This window comes from Lissotriton helveticus, chromosome 5_1, assembly GCF_964261635.1.
Source record: "Lissotriton helveticus chromosome 5_1, aLisHel1.1, whole genome shotgun sequence".
Classification (NCBI taxonomy): Eukaryota; Metazoa; Chordata; class Amphibia; order Caudata; family Salamandridae; genus Lissotriton; species Lissotriton helveticus.
Window position 1 is genome coordinate 1053635158 of NC_136065.1, and position 12195 is coordinate 1053647352.

The following is a 12195-nucleotide window of genomic DNA, read 5'->3' on the forward strand; positions in this document are numbered from 1 at the left end:
GCACTTTTAACATGTGCTGCCTGCTTTGGGGCCACTGGAATTATGAAGCAATGGAGGAAAAAATTATACCACAGTGTTGACTAAATTATGCAGCAAAAGGAAGGCTACAGCGTAATGCAGTATATTTTCGGAATTCTTTATTATTTTTACAGATGGTAACAGTCTCTGGAAAAAGTTTGCCTTATTAGTACTAGTGTAACATACAAATCCAGCAGTGAAAAAGGTGATCAGACAGCCTTTGCAAAGGGCCGTCCATTTCGCAGAAACACTAGTCACATTTTTTAGTAACATTTGATACGTTTGTGCTACAAACAATTTTTTAGTTAAAATCATTAATTCATGCAGCATATGATGCATTATGCGGTAAATATTGCAGAACCAGAATTATATAGAAAACATTTGCAAACTAGCATATTTTACCATTCATACTTGAACTGCTCTTGTTAAAAAAGGAAGGAGAAGTGCTGATGACAGAAACTGCAAGGCTCGGAGACAAATGATTTGTGCTTCCACTTTTAAGCTTATGTCACCTGGACAGAGACATTTTAAGGCATGGGCAAAGTGGGCTCGGGGCCTATGATAGAGCCAGCTCTGTTCTGCAAGGCTTGCACTGATGACCTTGAATAATTCATTGACGACCTTGAATAATTCATCGACAGATTGTTTTAAATACTGTTTCCCTTTAATTTAGTTGTGATGTGAGTAGTGCGTAAAAGTCTATTACAAAGATTTTGCAACAAAATGTATAATCTCCCTTCATTGGTGCAACAAGCATGTAGCGAGAGCTGGGATTCATATTAGAACGTGAGGAACACGTTTCCCTTTGGCATACCTAGTGTGCAGGGAGAGCTGCTGGTTCCCCCAACACACAGCGGGGGTCCAGTGCTATTGACCACATAAGTTCGGGGAAATCAAGTAGCGTGTGGTGAGCGCTATGGCCCCACAAAGCTCGGTGGTTGCAGTTGCGCTGGGTCTCTGATGAGCAGGAGCCGAACCAGCAACAGTTTCCCAGGAATCCCCTCCATGTGCCCTCTCCCCCTTCAACCCCCCCACCCCACCAGCAAAGAGGAGGCGACAGACTTTGTCGACAGGAGCGAGGTGCCATTCCATGAAATCCTCTTCTGGCCAGTAATTGTAACGACCCTTGGGAGCACCCCTGTTCTACCTAGCTGGGGCCTGATGGGCCCCAGAGGGCTTCAGACTCACCTGAATGTAGGGTGAGTCATTCTACTGTTTGCAGCTGCACTGCACGCTGGTGGGAAGCTGCGTTGGGGCACCAAGCGAATGGGGGGTCCCAGCGAGGTCTCTCCCAGATCGGTGCCGTTCCCCCCAGGAGTTCAGAGGCTTGACCAGGGGGTCCTGTTGTTGTGAGCTCCTTCTTGGGGGAAAGTTTGTGTGCCCTACCTAACTGCTCCCTATTCATGCCCTGACGATTGTGGTGTAAGCTTACAAACACAGCGTGTGCTTTTAAGTGATTCTAAAAGCACATGCTGTGCTTGGTGCTGCATTTCTTTTGTTTCCTAAAGCGTGGCTGCGGGCAGATTTGTGCTCCCACAGCCGCACTCTAGAAAACAAAAGATATTTAGCAAGTGGGAACACTTGCTAAATGCAGCAGCGGTGCGAATGCTCTTGGTGATATGTGCGCGCCACAGACACAGGAGTGCGCGCTCCGTGGCATGGAGGTGCGCAGGCGCACACCTTCGTGGGAACACAGGTTGGTACTCATAAACCATGCCTGTGTTGACGGATTGTGTACTAGATTGGGGGTCGACGCGTTTCGATGGGTGAATTATATATCCATCTTTCTCAAGACCAGTGGATTAACTCTCTTTGATTTTTAGTAGGATTTATAAAAATGACCTATAAAAACCTGTATGATAAGACACAATAGTAATAGGTTATTCCTGATCGAAAACAAAATTCAAAAAATTACAAAAAGTTACAAACAAATCAATACAAATTGATTTCATTAGTTAAAATAAAGACAAACAATGAGAATTTTTTTTAAATGGCTTTAGGTCTCAAGTGTATTCTAGAACATGCTCTTCACTGTAAACATACCCTCTCTCCACCCTATGGTATTTGTATAGGCAACATATGAACAGGAGACTTAACAAAGACATCATACTTGGTCCTCCATATGTGGACCGGTTCTATAAAAACTCCCGCTCAATATGGCACAATCTTCTCTCTATACATGCAAACTGTCATGGAGTGTCCACGACTCATTACATTCTGCTGACATTCCAATAAAGTTCATCCCAACAGTCTTCAATATTCTTCAAAAGAAACCAAATACATCTCACCTATTTATGTTAATGGATCACACGATCCAAGCTCTGGTCCGACGTTAGTTCTATAAGTCGGAAAAAGCCTCCCAAAATCAATAAGAATATCCCTGCTGTGGATCTGTAGGTGAATAAGGATACAGTGATTATAATTTATCTGTCCACAGTAGATTCCAAATACTGACTAAGAACCAATTGAGGCAATCTGGGCCTCACCTTCGGTATTTCTTTAAGTGGTATATGTCTACTGGTCAATCAATAATTGTAGTGTGCAGATTGTATGACGTGGGGATAATATTATTTTGTCCAAAGGACTTTATTATCTACTCACTGTATAGTGCCCTACTCCTTTGGCGTAAAGGGGCCCCTCTCTCTTTGCCAGTGTTGACTAAAATAGGACATAAGTTTGCTATGGATACCTTATGTGGGCAAAAAGTTATGGAGGCCTAAGAACAGCCTTTCCCAAATAGCCAAAGAAGGGCTCAGCACTTGGGGAGGGTGGGGGCCAGCAGTTAAGGGGTTAATTGTTTGTGGCTCATAAGGTTTATCAGCATCAGTTAAATGCTTGTAAGATTCAATGCCAATCCTGGTGAAGTTTGTCCAATCAGCGCTGAATATTTGTTACTAGCCTTTCTTTCCCTTCTGGACCTTCCCTTCTCACCATTATCTTGTCCTTCTGGATGTTTTTTTCCTCTAACATACTAACTTCTTTTATAGCTTCCAGTCACTTAGTAGTTGTCAACAGTCCCTTTCATCTGAATCTAGTTTTTGGCCAACCTTCCTCCATTGAGGCCCGATTTTCAGATGTACTTGTGATCTATGACTCGGATGAAGCTGATTCATTTTCCAAGGTGGAGATTTCTCTGTCAAAACCACCTCACTCTGTTTCTGGGGTACTTGTTTCAGAAAGATTCTACTCTGCTCTCCACGAGTTCCTACTGTCTCTGTGAATGCTCACTCTCTATCTAGAGTCAGCAGGGTTTTCAATCTCAGGAGCTGTATGCTTCAATTCCCATAACTCACAGAAAGTTTTCACACTGTTTAACAGCATGATTGAAATGGGTTCTCCCATGGCACTGCATGGCTCCTCTATGTGGAAGGTGCTGGACTCAAGAGCACAATCTCAAGCAATATCATCCACATAGTGGTTGCCTCTTGTGACAAAGTTATCACCACTCTTGTGCGCTGCACACTTCTCTACTCTATTTTCTTTGCGAAACTGAAGAGCTTCTAATAGATTCTAGACATACAATCTATTATTAATGGGAGAGCCAGCAGAGGTCATAAATCCTCTCTGTGACCACAATTGACAAAGTCATGAACAACACCAAATCCATACTAATTATCAGTGTCAATGGTGACTCATGAGCCTACTGAAGTGCAACTGGCCATGTTAAGGTATAATCTGACTGCAGATTTTAGTGCTACAATTTTTCGTAATAGAGCCACCATTCTGTGGAATTCTCTGCTGGCCCATACTCGAGGGCTCACCAACTATCTTCACTTCAGGAAAGCTATTAAAGCATTTCTTTTCCCTTCTCTGTAGGCCTCCTGTGCTATCGGTGTGCTATTTTGTTGTTGCTTAGCTCCGGGACGCCTCTTAGCTGGGGCAGCTGTTGCGCTTTACACATTTTGTTAACATAGCTTAGCGTCAGCTGCTTGAGTTTCCAATCCTGCTCCATCTTTTATTCAATATATAACACAATTAAGCTTCCAGATTAGGTCCCTCCCTAACATATTTACTGGGCTCAAATTGCATATGGCAAACTGATGATGTCCTTTGACAACCTCAATTTCACTGGGAACAGGGCTGTGACCTGATTTGTACGCTGCTTATTTCTAATGACAACCACTTGCACTTCTTTTCCCTAGAGGGGTAGGATTGGGACCTCATCCATTTTAACAGTTGAAAGAGTGGCTCCCCCGTTTAGCAGAAAAGGCATGGGGTGTCCATTGACCTCTCCATCAATATATGGCAACTCTGAACCACTTCTAAGACTGTGCCAAGCATGCACTCTTCTGCCTCCCCCATCATTGGGCTGTTTGACTTCTGTGGAGTCTCCAAACATTATGGGAATCCGAGCAGTCTGGGATGTGAATGAGTTGTGCTGATCTCAAGTAGTGGGCTGGAAATTGGGGTTTCCTTCATGCATCTGTATGGGCACAAGAGGATTTTGTGGCAAACCTGATTTCTAAATTATTTGAAGTTGTCATAGTGGGTTTTGGTACAGGGAGAAGTTCTCCATGCATTGTGACATTTGAGGCATCGCATCAATCATCACTCAGTCAGAATTATGGTGACAGTCCCTCTTCCAGTGGGCAAGATTGTTGCAAATGTGACAAGAAGTAACCTTCTATAAAGTACTTATGTTGGTTCCAGACATACTTCCCCATTCCCTTCCCATTCCTTGTGCATTTCCTCCATAAGACATGTACACTTCCTGCCTATTTAACCCTACACTGGGATCAAGGTCTAACCCTGGACTAGACATTTGTAACCCTTTCATACCTCCATTCTATGCACACTGGGTTTGTAGCACCATAAACATTCCTGCAGCCTCTTTGTTTAGCATCTAAACAAAGATGCTTAACAGTCACTAAACAGTCACTTTAATATTTTGCATACTGCAAAATTTCGTCTACAGGCTTGCTTTGCCAGCAGAGGACACCTTGTATGATCTGGTTGCTGATTTCAGATTGTAGTCCTTCCACAAAGGAGACAAGGAAACCTCCATGTTGTGTCCAAGTGAGTGATTCATACCTCTATGCTCTCTAAACACCTGCACCAATCTCTCAAAGTATGCATTCACAGATTCTTTGGGGTCTTGGGATGCTCAAAAAATATTGGGTCAATTCATTTCCTTTTGTGCAACCTTAGTCTTAAAGTAAACACTCACTGAGTCATATTTAGTTTTAATCAGTGGCAATGGTGCATTTGTGTTTTCTACTCTAGTGGATTCCTGTGTTGGTCAGTCTAGAGGTCTCTACCACAAATACTTTGGGGGCAGCTACTTTGAAAAGTACATTCAAATCCTTCCAGAAGACCTTTAAAATTGTCACTATCTGCTATATCTGAGTCCACCACTCTTCGGGACTTTCCCTCAATCTGGGGCAAGAATTTGCGAAATGGAAAAGACTTGTTCGAGACCAGGAGACAAGTACATATTCTTTTACTGGGGCTCCCTCAGAGAATAGTCTTTTAGTACTCTCTTTGTGACCTCTCCCTCATCATCCCCTGTAAATTCTTTCTAACATTTTATCTTTGACTTTCATTCTTAGACAGTATCTCCCTGAATTTCTCCACATAGCTCCACTGCCTAATGCTCTTCATCACTTCCTTCATGTGCATCTTCAATTCCTTCCGTTTTAACAATCTCAGTTCCTTGTCACCCATCATCATCCTGAGGTTTCTTTGTGTCAGGTAAAATCTGCATTCGCCTGCCACTTTCTCCATGCTTCTTGTGCCAAGCTCGCGGCCTCTTCACGCAGGTAAAGCAATTTGTTCTCATTATAATTTCCCAGGAAATCCAATCCTATATTGCCCTTTCTGATCTGTTCAATCTCAGTCTTCAGTTTGGTTAAAATAAGTCTCTGAGGGGGTCTGAATTTTATGTTGCGGGGTAATTTGTGAAGTGCCATCATCATAGTGCTTCCTGTAATAGGGGGTTCCTAAGGGCTCTCCCTATGAAGTCCCGGAATCTAGGATACTGGATAAATCTATTGAATTTGATGGGATACTCGGTAAGGTATAAGCCTGTGATGTGCTAGGGATTGTTGTAATGAGGGAGATACTTGGGTTATCTGATGATTGTGTCTGACCTAACGCAATAGGTGTTGAGGTCTGGACAGGGGCTGACAGTAGTCTCACTATAACTTGGAGGTGGAAAAGCTTCCTGAGTGGTCATGGTCACCGAACTGGTATCAGAGGTTGTCGAGCTATAGTACCTGGTGCTGCATTATGCGGGGCTGGTCTTATTGTGAGGAGTTTGTCTATGAATGTGTCCTCCTCCTCCCTATCTACTTCTGTCGCATCCCTTGGTTTCTTTTTGTCAATATGTTTTTCCTACTCCATTTCCTCACTGTCCATTAAAGGGTAAGCTCCTATAGTTTCAATCACTACCTCCCTCCAACTCTACTGACTCTCATCACTTTGTGCATTTATCCATGAATAAGCCTTAATACGGACCTTTAATACAAATTTATTTTGCTTCTTTTTGTTTGCAACTAGCTCCCAGAGATTCAGGGTAGAAAATTGTGTGGGTCTAGGCTGGGATCTTAAGTCATAAATTCTTCTTCTAAAGTTTTCTATTCTTGGTATGTGGAAAGTGCCAGTTAGCGGAAACCATAATTTCCCATCCTTCATTGTGTCTTTTAAACCATTGGCTGAGCCACATGCACATGCGTAACCCTTTCTTTGCCACTATTTCCCTAGCTGGTGTATCTTCTGATGGAAATTATTCTTCCATATTCCAATCTTTTTCCTTTTCCCAAAAAGAATTTCCTATTCTGTCAATGTTCTCAGTCAGTGCTTGTTCCAACTCAAGCACTCTCTACACTGCTGAATTCACAATTTTCCTACCAATACCAGCGTGTCTTAGTTAAAAGCCACCCAATCACAGCAATCTCTGCCTGGCATGTTATGTTATAACCATCTGTATGCCGCTACGTTTTCCTGAACTCTTCCTTGTTTCCTCACTATTAGTGTTTTCTTCTAAACAGAAATCTTTACAACATAGACGATATTATTTACTTACACATAGTAGCAAACTCCCAAACCTGGGGGAGTCTACCATACCCAGCACAATCACTCCAATGCCTAGAGGAATGCAAAACAACTGAGTTCCTTTAGTACATTTGCCCAACAGAAATGTTACGTCCCTATTCTGGTGTGATTGATAGCACCTCACCTTAGCCACAAATTCAACAACTCAACAAATCTAACTGCGGTACCTCACCACAACTTTATACCATACACATAATCAATTGATAGGTTGTCATTTTCAAGTTGAACACCATAGCAAAAAATAGAATAATTGCCATCCCTATATGTCCAATTACTAATGCCACAGAATAGGAAGGTTCAAAGTCCATCCACCACGTTTCACCACAACATTTCAAATTGCAAATCCCAACATGCACTGCTTTGTCTTTCTTCTTGTTCAGCTTCCACACACATATAAATGCTTATTGATACTTATGTTGTTCTTTTCGGTTTATCGAAACAGCTACCTCATCTTCTCGTGATTTTCAGGAAACAGGATGGGGTCGGGGCTAAGTCAATATGAATCTCAGGGCAAAACTGCCTGAACCGTGAAGGTGCAGCAATTGGTTCTATGGTCAATTCGCCTTATCCGACTAGGTCCAATCGATACTTGACAGAGCAACTCGGAACCATCACATTTGCTACCAGATCTCTTGGTGCGCATACCTGTGTCTCATATACTTGCCAACTAATTGGACAAGAAGTGGTGTGGTCCCTAACGGACTTTGGCGCTCCCTGATCGACCCGCCTGTACTTTGTTAAATCTCACACATTAGGATGAAGCTGTAAGTGAGTTTTGGACACTCCGCGTTACCCATGTAACACAATGTTCCAGCCAAATTCTGCCAACCGCCACATGAGAGAGCTTTTTCTCATGTGCGGCTCACCATCAGTAAGTATTGGTGTCCATAAGCATGATTTTCAGGTGCTAGGGGGGCACCAAGCAAGTTTTTCCCAACACGGGCGGTCGCGGTGTGTGAGCTGCCGCACAAGTAGAAAATCCACTCAAGCGGCAGCAAAACCAACTCAAGAAGCAGCACCCTCAGGCATACCACATACTGCCAGTTGCACAGAGTTGTCAGTGTGGAACAAGCTCCTTGCACTAAAAATCAGCACAAGCAGGGCGACATGCCGATTTCCGCCCATTTGCTGAACTCTGTAGCATCTCGTGGAGTTTTCATGTAACTCCACGGAATTCCACAGAGTAAACCTCCACTAGTTCTGCCCACCCCTACTTATTATACTCCAGGTCTCATCTATAGTTTAGAGGAAAGGGACACAGCCATCAATTGGTGGTACTCCCACCCACTGAACTTGCAGAACATGCACCTCATTTAGAGTCAGAGTTTCTGACTGCAGCTTCTCAGAAAGCTCAGTCATGTAAAACCCTTTACCTGGCAGCCTATCCATCACTGGTTCATTGGGACACTATAGAGATTTAGGCAAGCTAGCCGTCATTTATGTTTTTCTTCCATTAAAGCCATGTGATGTTATTCTCAGGAATGAAAAGGTAAAATGGTCCTGATTCACAGGAGGAAACCTCCCTGCGCATCAGCATTATGTCTTTTGCCTTTCAGCAACAAATCCATGCATTTTGGGCTTGTTCCTGGACAGCAGGAGAATGCCAAGAAGGCCAAACAAAGTTGGCTGCCTGTCCATCATTCAAATAGGATGAAAGTGTTTCCATTGCACCAACAGGTACACTTTCATCACAGAGCTCATCACCAAGCAAGCATGCATCTCCAAAAGTTAAAGGTGGGTGCCTGCCACATGACCACAGGGCGAGGTAGTGGGCACCCACCAAAAGATAAATGCCCTGCTGATTTATCCTGACAGCATAATGGTGGTGTTCACACTTCTCTTTCCTTGTTTTCACGAGTTTATGGCATTATAGAATTTTATGCATGTAATAAAGAATGTTAAGTGTGTAATGGTTGGGACATGTAGAACAAGTGGTAACCAGGACAGAGTGTCAGTGTATGCCTCTGCCTGCCAGCTGATGAATGGGATCTTCTTTGTAAAGAATAAAACTACCATATCTGCCTTCCTGTTTCCAGTCTTTCAATTCTGGAATACTTCACTGGCGTAGTCGGCAGGATACAGTGGAAGATCCTAACACAAAGAGTTGGTGAGGGATAACCTGTTTATTTTTAAAGAATTATCCTCAAATTGGGACTTAAATGTACTGTTACAGATTCATCAAAGGATTTGGGTGTTAATGAAAATATAATATAATATTGATGGAGTTTTGGTGAAGTATTGTTAATTACAAGTTTGTGAGCGTCGTGGGAGTTGCGATTTGAGCCTGGGGTTGGAAGCATCGCCACATATTTCTTCTCATATTTACTGTACGATTAGAGAGATTTGGTTGTTGATGCGGGCTCATCCCGTGTGAGGCTTGCCACTCGATAAAATTTTGAACTAGTGTTTGGTTTGTTTGAATTGAACCTAGTTACCTGTTCAGAATTTTTAAAAAACTAGTTGTGTCCGGCAACTTTGAGAACGTGAATCTTACTTGGTTCTCAGCTCGCTCTGCTCTTTCATTCCATGTCTTCTGTGGAAGGTGGTATCGTCATCAGTGCATGTCTGTGTGTAGCCTGTGCGAGGCGGACATTTTGGATTTGTTCTTTGTTGTTTGGTGACAGATTGCTTCAGAGTAGCATCTCCTGGCAACTTTGGAGACACTGCGTGTTAATTCAGTGACACGCATACTAGCTTTGAATTCAAAGGCTCCCTATGAAGTGCTTGTTTCTCTTTTGCTTTTCTGAACGTCAAGGACGCTGCGTGTTGCTTCAGTGAAGTGCACACTAGTTTCAATTAAAGACTTTGTCTTTATTCAGCTATGCACACCCTGTTTTTCGTTAAGGAATTCGTCCTCATCCAGTGATGAGCACACTGTTATTCATTTTATTTTCATCCTGGCAATTGTTTCAGACAATGTTCAAGACTGCACGTTATTTCAGTGACATGCACACTATATTTATATTATAAAGTCATCGTGGTCCAGTGATGATTTTGATGTCATTTCTTTAGTTATTAAAGATTATTTACGTGGAGTGCTCATCATAAAGGATGTATTAATCCACTGTTTAATTTAAATTTTATACTACTCAGGGTTGCACAAAACAGTGATTTCTTGTACATTACTAGTTTCCTTAAAGCTTTATTGTTGACAGTCTTTTGGTTACAATCTACATGTTTCTTTATTTCATCAGAAACATGCTGAACATTCTTTGAATGTTTGGAAGAAGTTACAATACAATTCTTGGATTTATGTCATCTTTGTTGTTGAGGTATTTTGTACAAGTTTTACAACATGCAAAATGTACCTGCTGCCCCTTTCTTCTTATCAAGTCCAGGAGTTCCTCCTATACAATGGAAAAATGGAAAGTAGTATTTGAAAGATATGCTAGAGTCTGTGGTCCCTCTTTAATTGCAGAGAGAAAATCTTCTTTGCTTCTTCATTGTCTAGGATCAGAGGGGCAAGACGTTTTTGATCATTTACCAGATCATTCTCCAGTGGAGGCTAGAGATCTTAATGATTATGAAATCTGCATAAAGAAGCTTGATAAACACTTTTTGCCTAAGGTGAGCACTATCCTGGAAATGTACCAATTTGCAAAAAGGATGCAAGGAGATGAAGAAACTGTTGGGAGATATGTGACACATTTAAGGAAACTCGCCTCTTCATGCAAGTTTGATATTTTGTCTGATGAATGCATTTGTGATCAGTTCATGTTTGGATGCAATATGGAGAAGGTTAGAGAGGAACTTTGGTTGTGTGATGAACCTACTCTTGATGAGGTTTTCACTGTAGCTAAAAGTATTTAACACTCTTTGAAATATGTTGCGGTCATAAAAATGACAGTGAGAAGGATTCTATGATTCATATTGTTAAAAATAAAAAACAGAAATCAATTGCAAAAAGTAATAAAAAAATAGTACTTCTGTTGGTAGAGAAGAATTTAAAGGAAAACTGGTGGAGAGAAGATGCTACAGGTGGGGTAAATTGGATAATCTCGCAAATGACAAGAAATGTCCAGCATTGAATCAAACCTGTACTAGATGCAAAAGAAAAGGTCATTCTGCTACAATGTGCAAAAGCAAACAACTGTCTAGAGTTAAAAAGGTGGAAGTGTAGGAAGGAGATATTGCAGAAACTAGTGCTGATGATTTTGAGTGTGGACAAATTGTTGTTCAAGTTCAAAGAGGTCCTTGCAAGAAATCTTGTCCTTTTGATTGCATTACTGTCGAAGGGGAAAGCACAAGGGTTTTGTTTGATTCCGGTGCCAAGATAACTATTGTTTCTAATGAATTTGATCTAAAAAAAAAAAAAATAATAATCACTGATTAAACTTGATATTATACCCTTAGCATATGGGGGTGAACCCGTCAAATTACATGGGTATTTTGTTGGACTCATTGAATACAAAAACAGGTTAGTATCAGGGAAGATTTATGTTTCCAAGAAGGAGGATAGTATTATTAGTTGGACTCAACAGGGAGATCTAGGAGTGTTTCTTGATCCCAATGCTGACCCTCCCATTCAAGTTAGAGATAATGTGTGCACAGTGGCCAATTTTGGAAATAACATATTTATTCTTAATGTAAAGATGGAATTTCCCAGTGTTTTCAGGAAAGAGTTGGGATGCTTGAAAGGATATCAACATAAAATAAAATTGAAGGATAATTCTATACCTGTATGTTGCAAAGTGAGAAGTATACCTCTGTCAGTGAGGGATGATCTGGAAAAAGAGATTAAGAAATTAAAAGATTGGGGAATCATTGAGTAAGTGGAAGGCACAGAATAGTTGGCCCCGGTAGTTGCCACAAGAAAATCCAATGGTGATTTACGCTTATGCATCGACTTGAGGCAACTAAACAAGTGTGTGGTAGTGGATCGCTATTCATTACCAAACATTACGGAATTATTTGTTCTTGTAGGTGGGGCTAAGGTATTTAGCACACTTGACTTCATTTATGCCTTTCATCAGATTGAGCAGGAGGAATCGTGTAGGGATTTCACATCATTCATAATGCTGTTTGGTACATTTAGATTTATTCGGATGCCATTTGGGTTGATTTCGGCCTCTTCTGATTTCCAACGAGTCATGGAAAGTGTCCTCAAAGATCTTACAGGAGTGT